The 12,085-nt window shown below is 52.6% G+C and overlaps 1 protein-coding gene across 1 annotated transcript in view; it reads right to left on the bottom strand.

The window, feature by feature from the left end:
• The window catches only part of VANGL2 (VANGL planar cell polarity protein 2), a 29,350-nt gene extending 21,169 nt beyond the window's left edge, over nucleotides 1–8,181 (bottom strand). The window contains exon 1 of the mRNA XM_049880977.1: nucleotides 7,896–8,181. The gene's annotated coding sequence lies outside the window, so the exon portion shown is untranslated. The remainder of the gene's footprint in view (nucleotides 1–7,895) is intronic.
• Nucleotides 8,182–12,085: the final 3,904 nt, after the last annotated feature.

Raw genomic sequence — 12,085 nt, 5'->3', positions numbered from 1 at the left:
AAAGTGGGATGGGGATTTTGCCCCACCCCCACTCCTACATCCCACGTCCTTGCGCAATAATGCTGTCTGGGAGCCCAGAGAGGACAACTGGATTTCAGTAGGCTATGGGTAGCAAAGAGCAGGACCAGGACGCCCAGGAGCTGGCAAGCTGGCACTGAGTGCCCCCACCCCCTCCCTGTTAACCAGGACAGCCCTAGACATGAGCTCACCATACTTGTAGCCCCAGGGTAGGGGGTAGGATCCTTCTCTCAACTGGACTGAGTAGTGGGGGAGGGGCCGTGCTTGGTTCACCCAGATGTCTATGTTTCCAGAGCAGCCTCTCACCACCATTCCCTGGTGCAGGGAACACCAGCAGGAGGGGCCTTTGAACTGGGCACCTGGCCAGGATACCTGAGCTTGAATTCTAACTGAAAAGGAGCTGGGTAAGCCAGAGCCAAGCCCCTCTCCACCTACTTCCTTAATTTCCCTCAGTCTAAGGCAGGTGGTGAGGCAGGGTACCCTCCAAATCCACACACATGGACACACTTACACACACTGACACCCACACGTGTATTCCCCCTCTGAAACCTGGAATGGTTCCTGCCTGCCACACCCAGCTCCACCCACCCTAGCCAGGCAGGTTCTGTAGAGACCTGCTCTGCTTTCTCTCTGGCCAACCCACCCCAGCTCTCATAAAGTTCCTGGCCCCCAACATGCTACACACATTGTATGTACACTCACACTCGTGTGCACACTCACACTCCCACGCACACACACACACTATAGCACCCCATTCCCTAGCCTCCCCAAGACCCGTTCCCAGTTGGTCCGGAAGGAGACACTAATAGGGGAGCAGTACAGAGGGTGAGTAATCCCTTTGGCATCTGTCCCAGGTGGGGGCCAGAACATGGGGGACAGGACGCTAGGCTGGTGGGAAGGTAACCAGGGCTTCTAGATGCCTGTATGCTCTATTTAATTTTCACCAATGGGCAGGCCCCACAATTCCCACCCACCAGGCTCTGAGTCTCTTCCCCCTTTGGCAGGGGCAGAGGACTGGCCCCTGCCTGCGCACCAGGTGAGCTGTGGTAGAGCCAAGAAGAAAAACAGGCACCTCGAGTTGTCCGCCAGGGAAAGAAGATGGACAGTAGGAGGTGGGCAAGCTGTGCTGAACCCTGGGCCAACTTCCCGTGCTCCCACACTCCCACCCTCACTGAAAACAAAAATGCCCCCTCTCTTCATAGCTGCCGGTCCTAGGTAGGTCCCAACTGTCCCTGACTCCAAGGGACCTCGCCCAGCCTCTGCCTCTGCCTCAGAGTGGAAGGAAGTGGAAAACAGCCACTTGGGGTGGGGAAGTTAGCCAACCTTAGGCTTGCACACAGACGAGGAGAGTTGCATGTGGGAAGGGCTGTGGGGGAAGAACATATGGGAAGCAGCATCAGGGAAGACTAGCTTGTATGGCAAAAGCAGGAGAGTGGGCCTAGGGTGTGAGACGCAGCATGGCTGGGGGTGAAGGGTGACACACCTGGGTTTCCCCATCCTGAAAATCTCCTTCCACCCCATCCCAGGGCCTCTGATCTGGCAAGTCAGCCAGTTCTTATCTAGGAAAACTGAACCAGTTAAAAGGCTCAAGTGCCAATCTCCACCATCTTGACAAGCCCACCACCTGAGGTTTTCATTCTTTCTGAGGAGTCTCAAATCCCCCATCCCATAATGCTTCCACCTCCATTCCTGGAGTAAAGCAGGTAACAAATAAGTGTTTCCATTCACACTTGGGTGTTTTTTAAGTTACTGCATTCACACCTCCGGCTCAGCACCTGTTCCTCTCCACATCCCACCCCACCCCCGATTTACCCTAAAAAGCCAGAGCCCCCCTCCCCAGACACACCCAAACACACACTTTCTCCTGGTCAGGGTGGGAGAGCCAGGGACTCTCAGGTGAAAGTGGGGTTTTGAAGGGTATTGTTTATGGGATTATGAGTCAGAATTGACTCGATGGCACTGGGTTTTGTTTTTTGGTGTTATGGGATCTTCTGGAAAGCTTCATAGGTGCTCAGGGCCAGGCCCTTCCTGATCACAGACGAGACTTCCTGGGTTATGGTGACTGGAAGTCACCGTCACTCCCTTCACACAGTCCCCAGCCTCAACAGTGGCCCAGCAGGGAGGAAGAGGGCAACCCCAGGAGAGCTTCTGTCCTGGGTGGCCGCCCTGCTCAAGGGTTCTGAAAACAAGGTGTTCTTGGAGGTGAGACCAAGTTTCTCCATGAGACACTGTCTCACCCCCACCCTCAGAGGTAGACTTTATCTGGGCTTCTCTACTCCTCAGGCTGGCAATGGACTCTTGTGTACTTTTCAGAAGGAGAGGGAGATTATTCAAGTTCAAGATTAAAGGCAACGATGAGCAAAGACAGACCTGACAGGAATGAGGGTAGGAAAAGGTGAAGAGAACATTTTGGAAAAAGGATGAGCAATGAAGCCAGATAGACCTGGTGCAGCCTCTTATGAGCTATGTATCTTAGATGAGTCGCTCACCTTCTCTAAACTTCAGTTTTCTTATCTGTAAAATGGGGATGATAATTTATACTTCAGGAGATTAAGAGTACTCAATAAAATAATGTATACAGAATATCGGAATCTGCCACATAATAGAAAATAAATGTTAGTTTCTGGCTCTTTCTTCTCATTTAGAGAGGGCACAGCTGATCTCCTCCCCTTCCTGTTTCCATAGATTCCCTGTGAGAAGACCTCACCCAGAATAAAATGGAATCACCTTTGGGCACAATGTGGCCCCAGCTCTCAGATGAGGGTCCCTCCCTAACTTAGACCACACCCTGCATGAGAAGGCAGGCAAGACCCCTCTTCCCACTCTCTGCCTCTTTCCTCAGGGGCTCCTGTGTCCCCCAGCCCCTCTGCTCCCCTCCCTCCTAGCACACATACAAGTTAGGCAAGGCCTGGGCCCCACTCACCTCCCACAACTCCTCTAGGTATACCCAGCTGTGTGGAGTGGAGGGGAAGGGGCCTCAAGCCTCCCACCCCACCCTGGCCCCCAGCTTCTTCCCACTCTCCCCTCTCACTGCCCCACCCTGATTGCCAGGATATCCTCAGCTCTGCTGATTCCAAGCCTGGCTTCTCTCAAATCCATTCCCAGCTGTCATGTCTGTAATTACCTGCCTTGCCAGGGGCATCAAACAAGCACTGTACCACCTCCTTTCCAAAGGTATATAAGGGGCCTCTGCCTCCTCCTCGGGACCAAGCAAGGCACAGGAAAGGGATACAAAGATTCTCCCTGAACCCCTTAGTTCTATGCAGATCAGGTCACAACAGAGGGAGGGTAACAGAGGGCTGCCCAAGTCTCATCATCCAGAAACAGGATAAAGAAGGGGAGGGCTGCTGAAGGGGAAGGCTGCTGGGGCAGGGGGAGTGGGCCAGGTGGGGGCAGAGTGAGTAGGATTTACTCCCAAGGCTCTTTCTTCGTCTATGCTGCCGAAATCTCATCAGGAACAGTGTTACCCACCTGGAGAGGGTGACAGAAGAAATGCCAGGTCAATTCAGAGAGAGGGGGAGTTGATGCCAACTAAGACAGGAAGATGGGTACCCACAGGGATGAGGGTAGATGCATACAGGAGAAAGCTGCCCAGAAAAGAAGAGGAAAGAGCAAGTGGAAAAAATGGGGCTTCGAATAGGATCATTTCATTCTGCTGTGAACCCCTGCTGCAAATCTGCATATCCAACAAGTTCCCAGGCTGTGTGAATACTGCCCATTAGGGACCAATTCCGAGAACCACTAGTAGAGCAATGGTTTGGGTCTCAAAATGTGTTATACATAAGACTCACCTGGGGATCTTGCTGAAATGTGGATTCTGACTCAGTATATCTGGGGTAGAAATGCAAATTCTCAGCAGGGGTGCAAACTTAGAAACATATCCCAGCCAGACCTGAGGGCAGGCAAAACCATTCCAGCTTCTCCTCTCTCCTAACACCTCCACCCCCACCAACCTCTTAGGAGGAAGATGGAAAGGGGTGATTAACCTTGTTTTATAGGCAGGGAAACTGAGGCCAAATCCCTACTTCACATTGAAGACCCAGTAATACAAGTGGCATGTGGTTCACTGAACACCCATGCCCCTTCTTGCTCATGCTGGGTCTCTACCAGCAGTGCCCTCTCCAGCCCCCCACCCCCTAACTCAACCTTTAAAATCCAGCTAAGGACACATCTTCTCCAGGTACCTTCCCTGGCATCCCACCCGGGCCAAGCACTTCTCCTCTATGCCCCAGTGGTCCCCCCAACACACCCCCATACAACGCTCACTCATTCAGCTCATGGAAGTGTTTATGCTCGCTGTGAAAACAAGGAGCCTATCTTGGCGCCCCTTTATCCCCTGTGCCTCCCACAGTGCCCGGCAGACAGTAGGGACTTGGGGGGAAGGTGACTTGCCTAACATGACCTGCCAGGAGAAAAGCAGAACCCAAGTCTACTCCTCCTGTTCCACCACCAGGAGCCCTCTCCCTTGCAATAATCAGATCCTGAACAATAACAGCTAACACTTACTGAGTGTTCCCATGTGCTGGGCACTGTACAAAGTGCTCTCTCTCTTATTTCATTTGATCCTTATAAGAAAATTAAAGAAGAGGTTGTTGTTGGGTGCTGCTGAGTCAACGTGACCCTGTGTGACAGAGCAGAACTGCCCTACAGGGTTTCCTAGGCTGCAGTCTTTACGGGAGTATAATCACCAGGTCTGTCTCCCGAAGAGCCACTGGGTTGGTTCAAAATGCCAACCTTTCAGTTAAGAGCCAATGGTTAACCGTTGCGCCACCAGAGCTCCTTAAACTGCAGAGGTGGGGGCTATTATTAACTCCATTTTCCAGGTGAGGCTTCAAGAAGATAACCTATTTCGTTTGAGGTCACAGAGCTAGGAAGTAGCAAAGCCAGAATTTGAAAGCAAGTTGAAACACAGGGAAGGAGGCTGCTGGGGAACCTGGGATGCCCTGTGGAAGGCTAAGCCTGGGTTGGAGGACGGTGCCTTAAGACATCTCTGAGGCTGAGGAACGGGGGTTAAATAACTTGCCCAAGCTTACACAGCTATTAAGTATTAATTCCAACCAACTCTGCCTACTCCTCCCTTTGGCCTAGCAATATGAAGAGCTGTTAAGGGAATAAGCAAAAGGAGAAGACTGGAGTCTCTAAAACTCAGAGGGGATCAGGGAAGTCCCAGATCTCATCCCTCTTCCCCCCAAAGCTTCTAGCCAAGTTTACTCCCCCTCTAACTGGAAGGATCTCTTGGCACCCGGATGAGCAGTCTGTCCTGCCCTAGGGTCAGGGAGGGGGGCCCTTCTTGGGACCTAGAAGGACCAGGAGCAGACGGAGACATACCAGAGAAGCCTGCCCAGAAAGAATTAGAGGAAACAGGAGGCAGGAGCAAGACAATGGGGAAGGAGGGGCTAAAGTGGCCACTCGTTCCCAATCTGGAAGTACTTTCAGAGATGGCACTTCCTATTGCCTGACCACAATTCCTCCCCCTTGGGAAAGGACCCCCACTGATACAATATATCATGCATTAGGCAAGTATATACAGAGTGAATGAGGTATCCCAGAAGGCCAGAGCACACCATCTTTGATGCAAGTGTCTTGCTAGCCCTGGGAGCCCTAACCATCAGACAGAGGTCAGGTTTGGGGTACTCTGCATTTTCTTTTAAATTCAGTCTTTTCCTACTCTGCTTCCCATCCCTGGTCCCAACATTTTCCAACCCCCACTACTCTTATCCCCAGGCCTTAGGAAGGGTGGGGAGCCCTGAGGACCAAAGAGGGAATGGACCAACTGCCCAGAAACCTTAACGGGCATGTGCAATTACAGCCTCAGCCCCTAATACTGGGTGCCGCGGCCTAACTTCTATCAGCAAGAATACACCTGAGAGAGTAGGGATGAGGGAACAAGGCTGGTGTCCTAAAGAAAATGTCCAGCCCCTTTCCATTCACCCCAAAACAGAAAGGACAAGAGTGGGGAGAGGGAAAGGAGGTAGTTGCTCCCTCTTTGGGGAGAAATGTATCCATTTCCAGGACAGCTGCTGACTCCCCACCAAACTAACAGCACACGGAACTTGTCCTCTAACAGGCTCAGCCCTATTCCTCACCTTCGGACCTTGCTTCACACCAACAGCTCCATCCCAATCATGCTTCTTTCCAGGAAAATGGGAAACTAAGTGATAAACCACACAGACATTCTCACAGAGACACCTAATGAAACACCCCCTCCCACTGCCCTTCCCCAGAACCCACACGCCACCTTCCCCAACCATGGATGGGGAACCCAGGCTGTCCCCCACCAGCTCTCGTTCCTCCAGGCATGCTCCTACCTCCTGCCTTCATCCCACACCAAGATCCCAAGACTCCTCTGGAACTTTAGGGTCCTTAGAGGCAGGACAGAGTTAGAGGACTAAAGCAAACCCCAGTAGGGCTGGGGTGGGGGAGTGAAGGACTGGGGGTTAGGGGTGGGTAGGAAGGGGTTGAACTTGGGTCAAGAAGCCAAGAATGCAGCCTCTCCAAGCACCAGAACCAACCTTTGATGATGGGGAAGGAAGTCCCTCCTATTCTCCTCCCTGACTTCTCCAGGCCCCCATGTTCCTCCAGAACTACAACCAGATTCTCTGCTCCCTATTCCCACAACACACACCCTCGTCCAGAAAATCCATCTCCATGAACAGGCACCTTAAAAGACAGCCCATGCATTCCCACCCATAGCTTTCAGACATTTAAGGCACTGGAACCCAGGCACGGCCTTCCAAGAAACCTAGAATCCTCCACCAGACAACCATCCCTTTGGGCTTCCTGCCAGGAAAACCTGACTGCAGAGACGAGAGGTGTACCCCCAACACACACACCAGGTGTCTACCCATCAACACAGGTAATACACAAGAGAATACAGATGCACACACACCCCTTCCCAGTGCACAGGCACACACGCACGCACACACACACACACACACACACACACACCTATCCCATAGGCTCCATTCTGCTTTTACACGCCCACCTTCCTCAGCACCTATGCACCTCTTCGCCATAAACCCCTCTGCCAGTACATACACACATACACACACCCCTCTCCCCTGAGCGTGCACATAAGCACACATCCAAACACACCGCAGCTGCATGGTCGGCGGCTCCCTGACTCCAGCACAGAGAAACACCTACACATCCGAACCCAGGGGCCCACCTGCAGAACACGCAGCACGTCAAGGCGTGCGCACACACAAAAACAAAGAATCATGCACACTGGTCCTCCACCAATCCCTCAAAACTCACGAATGCAGGGCCCACTGCTCCCCAGTGGGTAAAGATGAGTGAGGAGAAGGATGCCGGCGCCTGTCCCCTCGGCCTCCATAGTGTCCAGGTCTCCTGCCCGGCAGCCCCATCCCTGGGTTGCACACACAACCCTTCTGCTCTCCCCGGCCGGCTCCCCAGACTCCACACGACACCCTGAGCGCATACCTGCCCCGTCCCTCCTCACTCTCCTGAGGTATTATACACCCCTAGACACTCCTCGGCTTCCAATACCTCCAGACTCCTATCCTTCCACCGCCTCTCCCCCCACCTCCAACACACACTCCCAGTCTCCGGCTTGAACTGGCTCCCCTGGGATCATTACGGCCCCGGTCCGGGTCCCGGGCCCCCGGCCCAGGAAAGTCCCCGGCTCTCCAGGCCCGGGCTCCGCCCCCTCCCCAAAGTTGGGGGGCGCTCGCTATGCAGTGAGGGAGCGGACCGGAAGAGGGTCGCCTCGAGCTCCCCCTCCCTAGTAAGCCATCCTGTTCGCTAAGGCCGGGCACTCCCTGGCCCCGTTGCGCGATTGTCCTCCTTTTCTGTTTTTTTTCTCTCCTTTTTTTTTTTTGCAAACTTTGCCCGCGCCCTCGCGGCCCGGCACTCACCGCCGCTGCGAGCTGCCCGGTGGGCTCGGCGGGCGCCCCACTCGGCCCGGCGCCTTTGTATCCGCAGCGCTCCGGGTCGCTCCGAACTCCGCGCTCCCGGACGGGCAGCGCGGGCGATGGCGGGTGTTGAGGGGGGCTCCTGAGCCTGGCCACCCCCTGCTCCGTCCCAAACCGCTGCCTCTTCCCCCTCAAGGCCCCGGGGGCGGGGGGCCAGGGGGGAATGGGGGGCGCTCAGGCTCCCATGGCGGGACCAAGGATCAAGGAATCGGGGACCAGGAATCAGATCGGGAGCCGGCGGCGAGGGGGGGCCGAAGGGGCGGAGGGGGAGGGGATGAGAGCAGGGGCGGGGGGAGCAGGGGGCGGGGGAGCGCGCGCTCCCGGGTTCCGCCTCCCGGCTGTTCCCGCAGCCGCCGGCCCTCCCGCCGCCGCGTCCATTGTCTGCGGCCCCGCTCTTCCCGGAGTTGCCGCTCCCCCAGCCCTTCGCCTCCAGGTGCCCGGCGGCCCTCCTGGGTCCTGGGAATCGGCCCCGGGGCTGCGACCCCGGCTTGGGACGGTGGGGAGGGGAAGGCCTCGATTTCTGGCCTTGGCCCAGTCCTCAGTCCCTCTTAGGGCTTTTTTTCCCGACTCCCCTGTGGGAATAGGAACCCTCAGACCCCCTGGATGGCCGTGGTCTCTTCTATTGGGCCACAATCCCGGCTACACGAAAACCGGTGGAATCTGAGACGTGGGAAGATTGATTTTCCCTTAGGACTGCGAGAAAGGAGGGTCATCCACGATTTTAATTAGTGGGGAGAAACGCTCCCCTTTTCCTCCCCATGCATACGGGGATTTCCCTGACACCATCGCCACCATATCCCCCCTCCCCAAAACAATTTAATTACTCGGTGTTCTAGCTGCGAGCGACGACCGCCCAGTCAGTCTGGGACGCTACCTCATTAACACTTTTTTCCTCCCCTCTGGTTTGAGCATCAGATTTAATTACAAAGGGAACCCTGCCCTGGGGGGACGGGGGAGGGGAAGACGTCGACGGCGCTGGGAAGTTTGGAGGGGGAGGTGAAGGGGCCTTCTCCGAAAAAAAACCTTTAAGAGTAAAAATGTGTTGGCCAGTCAGGTCCCCTAACCCCAGGTATGCAAGGCTCGACCCCAGGAGTTTTAGGTATCTTGGAGTCGAGGGTACAACATAGGGATTGTAGGAAATCACAAAATATCCGACACAACTGTGGCATTTCTGCCTCAGAGTACGCTAAGAAACCAGTTGGAGTTCATGAACCCACCAACAGCGACCCCACCACCACCACCGTCTGCCTAGGTTGTGGAAGTCCCTGTTCCCCTTGGAGCGGATGAAAGCAAAGGAATTACATTATCATTAGTACTATTGCTGTGCAACCCAGCACTTACCTAAAATAAAAAAATAAAAAACTTAAATAGTGTCGCTTAAAAAGCACCTTCACACACTTCTTCCAGGGCAGGGCAAGGCCCTCTCAACATCTCCACATCCTCGAACTTCCAATCCCGATCCCTCCTCACCCAACCCTGTGATTAAGAAATCCCAGGAAAGAAGACTCTCAATCTCTCTTCCTCTTTGAGCATTTCTGTTCCTCCCTGATGAAAACATTTCTTGAGGCCTGATCTCATCTCTTTTGGTCACCCATTCTACCCTGACGAAAGATGGGGACAGAGCCATCTTCATCTGCAATGTGGTTGTCCAAAGATAGAGAACCTTAAGAAACACTTCCCTTCTTCTCCCAAACCTTTGCCTCTCCTTATTCCCCCTTCTCACAGCATAGGTCCGCAAGTGACTCAGCACTAAGACTACAAGGACTGCAGAATCAGCCAAGTCGCTGCATTCGCTCCTGCACGCGCTCACTTGGTGCCCACCACGTGCCAGGCAGGAGAGCTGGAGAAGGGTAAAGAGAAGCAGGGAGGACTTTGGGTGTCCCCAGCCCTGCAAGAGCACACCCCAGTGCTCCACAACAATTGTGTAGTTTTACACCATGGCTGCCATGGCACTACCTGATTGTCTGGCGGGTTTAGTGTGAATTATGTTCCCATAATGCTAGTCTGCTTCGCAGACCTCAAAAGAGCCCGAAGAATCAGAAACGGGGCTTCTGACACCAGAATTACAGATAATCCTATGGACTGGTGACACAGTGGTTAAGCGTTTGGCTGCTAATCAAAAGGTCGGCAGTTCGAATCCACCAGCCACTCTTTGGAATTTCTATGGGACACGTCCTATTGGGTCTGGGTCGCTATGAGTTGGCACTAGTTTTTGTTTTGTTTTGCAGGGGTGGTCTCATCTAAAGCTAGAAACCTAAATCACAATGTCAGCAGATGAGTCTTCGCTATTAACAGGTATCAGACATCAGGCTGGAAATAAACTTGGAACCTCCTTTCTCTTCTCTGAGGGTGGGGCTGAGAGCTGACAATTGACAACGAAAACACTGGATTATGGAGACGAGATCCGACATTAAATCTAATTGGTGTGATGTGTCCCATCCAGCAATTCCCTGAACTACACTCTACCCTTACCCCTAGGATGGAAACCCATCAGGATTCCACACATTAATTCACAGAATGAGGACAGGAGACCTAAAGGGAAGGCCCCTGTACTCTAGGGCCCAAAGGACTAACTTAACTTCTTAGGAGGGAAGATGACACTGAGGTGACGTTCAACCTCTGTGACAAAGGCTGGCCAGGAGCCTGAAGGACACACGGTGGAACAGATTGTGCTTTGAATGCATAGTTCCTAGTTTTGTGGTCTTGGGCAAACTTCTTAATTTCTTCAAGCCTCAATTTCTGTTTATTTAACTTTGGTGACACTATTATTTTCTGCTTTGAAAGTTTTTTTTGTTTTTTGATACCATGTGTTTTCATTAATGGAAGTATGCTGAGTCACGGGGTGTGTTTAAATTTTTGGTTGGTATAGTCTATATATATAATATGGATTTTAAGAAATATTATCTGGAACTACACGGTTACCACTGAACGTTTTGCGTTCTCAAGGCTGCTGATTGATGGGTGCCCATCTGTCGCGATGAACCTTGGTTTCTGAAAATATGGTGGCACACCTTCCATTAAGTTACATGGGGAACCTTTGGTTTTCCAAATATAACACACACACCAAAAAACAAAACCAAGCCCACCAGGGCTCCCTAACTATCACGCAGGAAATTATAAATATGCGTACAAGGCTTATCCAGGGGTACAAAAGCCAAAAGAGACAAAATCACACTTCCTGGTTGCACTACCTTACTTGCAAGCCTCATATTCCAGGTATTTTGCTTCAGCTAACATTTTTTTTCACCTTTCACTGTTACACAAGTCCTCGCTGAAATGCAGCAAATACTTTCAGCAGGAAAAGTGTACTCCCAAAGAACTCTGGAGACATAAAAAGTAGTTGCGATACCTTATGTCCACAGATTGCCAAAGGGTTAAAAAGGGACTAATAAGGTAATAAAAGGAACTCCCTCTACACACTAGTGGTGACCCAGTCAAGTCTCCCCTCTTTATTATGTGTCTAGGGGACTTCTCGTGCTTTTAAGAAGGTCCCTGGGTGGCACAAGCAATTTGCCATTGGCTGCTAACTTAAAGGTTGACAGCTCAAACACCCCCAGCAGCTCCACAGAAGAAATGCCTGGCAAACTGCTTCCATAAAGATTACAGCCAAGAAAACTCTGTGGGGCAGTTCTACTCTGTCACATATTAGGGCCATCAGTTAAAGCTCTTTTACCTCCTCAGTAACTCACGAGCCTAAAGCAGCAGCAATGGGGTCCTCAGCAGACCAGAGTCATCTCAGGAACTCTGAGAAATTGAGTCTTCAGGGGAAGCTGCAAGGGGCTCTAGAAGCAGTGGTGGACGCAGGTCAGGCCCAGACCATGGTAGCAAAGGTTAGGTCTTCTGCGCTGGCAGAATGAAAGCCCTTTCACAGCTCTGCTTTTGAGAAAGGTGAATCCTTAATACCCCACTCAAACATAAAAGCCTCACACCCTAGCATGTTGGCCATCCAAGTGTCTCATTGTGAGTGATTAGCAATTTCAGCCACCTCTCAGTTGCAGGTGATCCCAGTAGTGTACCCACGTCCCAGACCAGAACCGATATCTTTTTGCAGCCCTGATGATAAAGCCGGGAACACTCCAATCTCCTGGGATAATGAGAGCTCTTTCCCCTGTGCCCACCCTCCCAAGAAAGGC

Source organism: Elephas maximus, chromosome 3 (genome assembly GCF_024166365.1).
Source record: "Elephas maximus indicus isolate mEleMax1 chromosome 3, mEleMax1 primary haplotype, whole genome shotgun sequence".
NCBI classification, from domain to species: Eukaryota; Metazoa; Chordata; class Mammalia; order Proboscidea; family Elephantidae; genus Elephas; species Elephas maximus.
The sequence above is the reverse complement of the archived record's forward strand: the minus strand, read 5'-3'. Positions and strand labels throughout refer to the sequence as shown.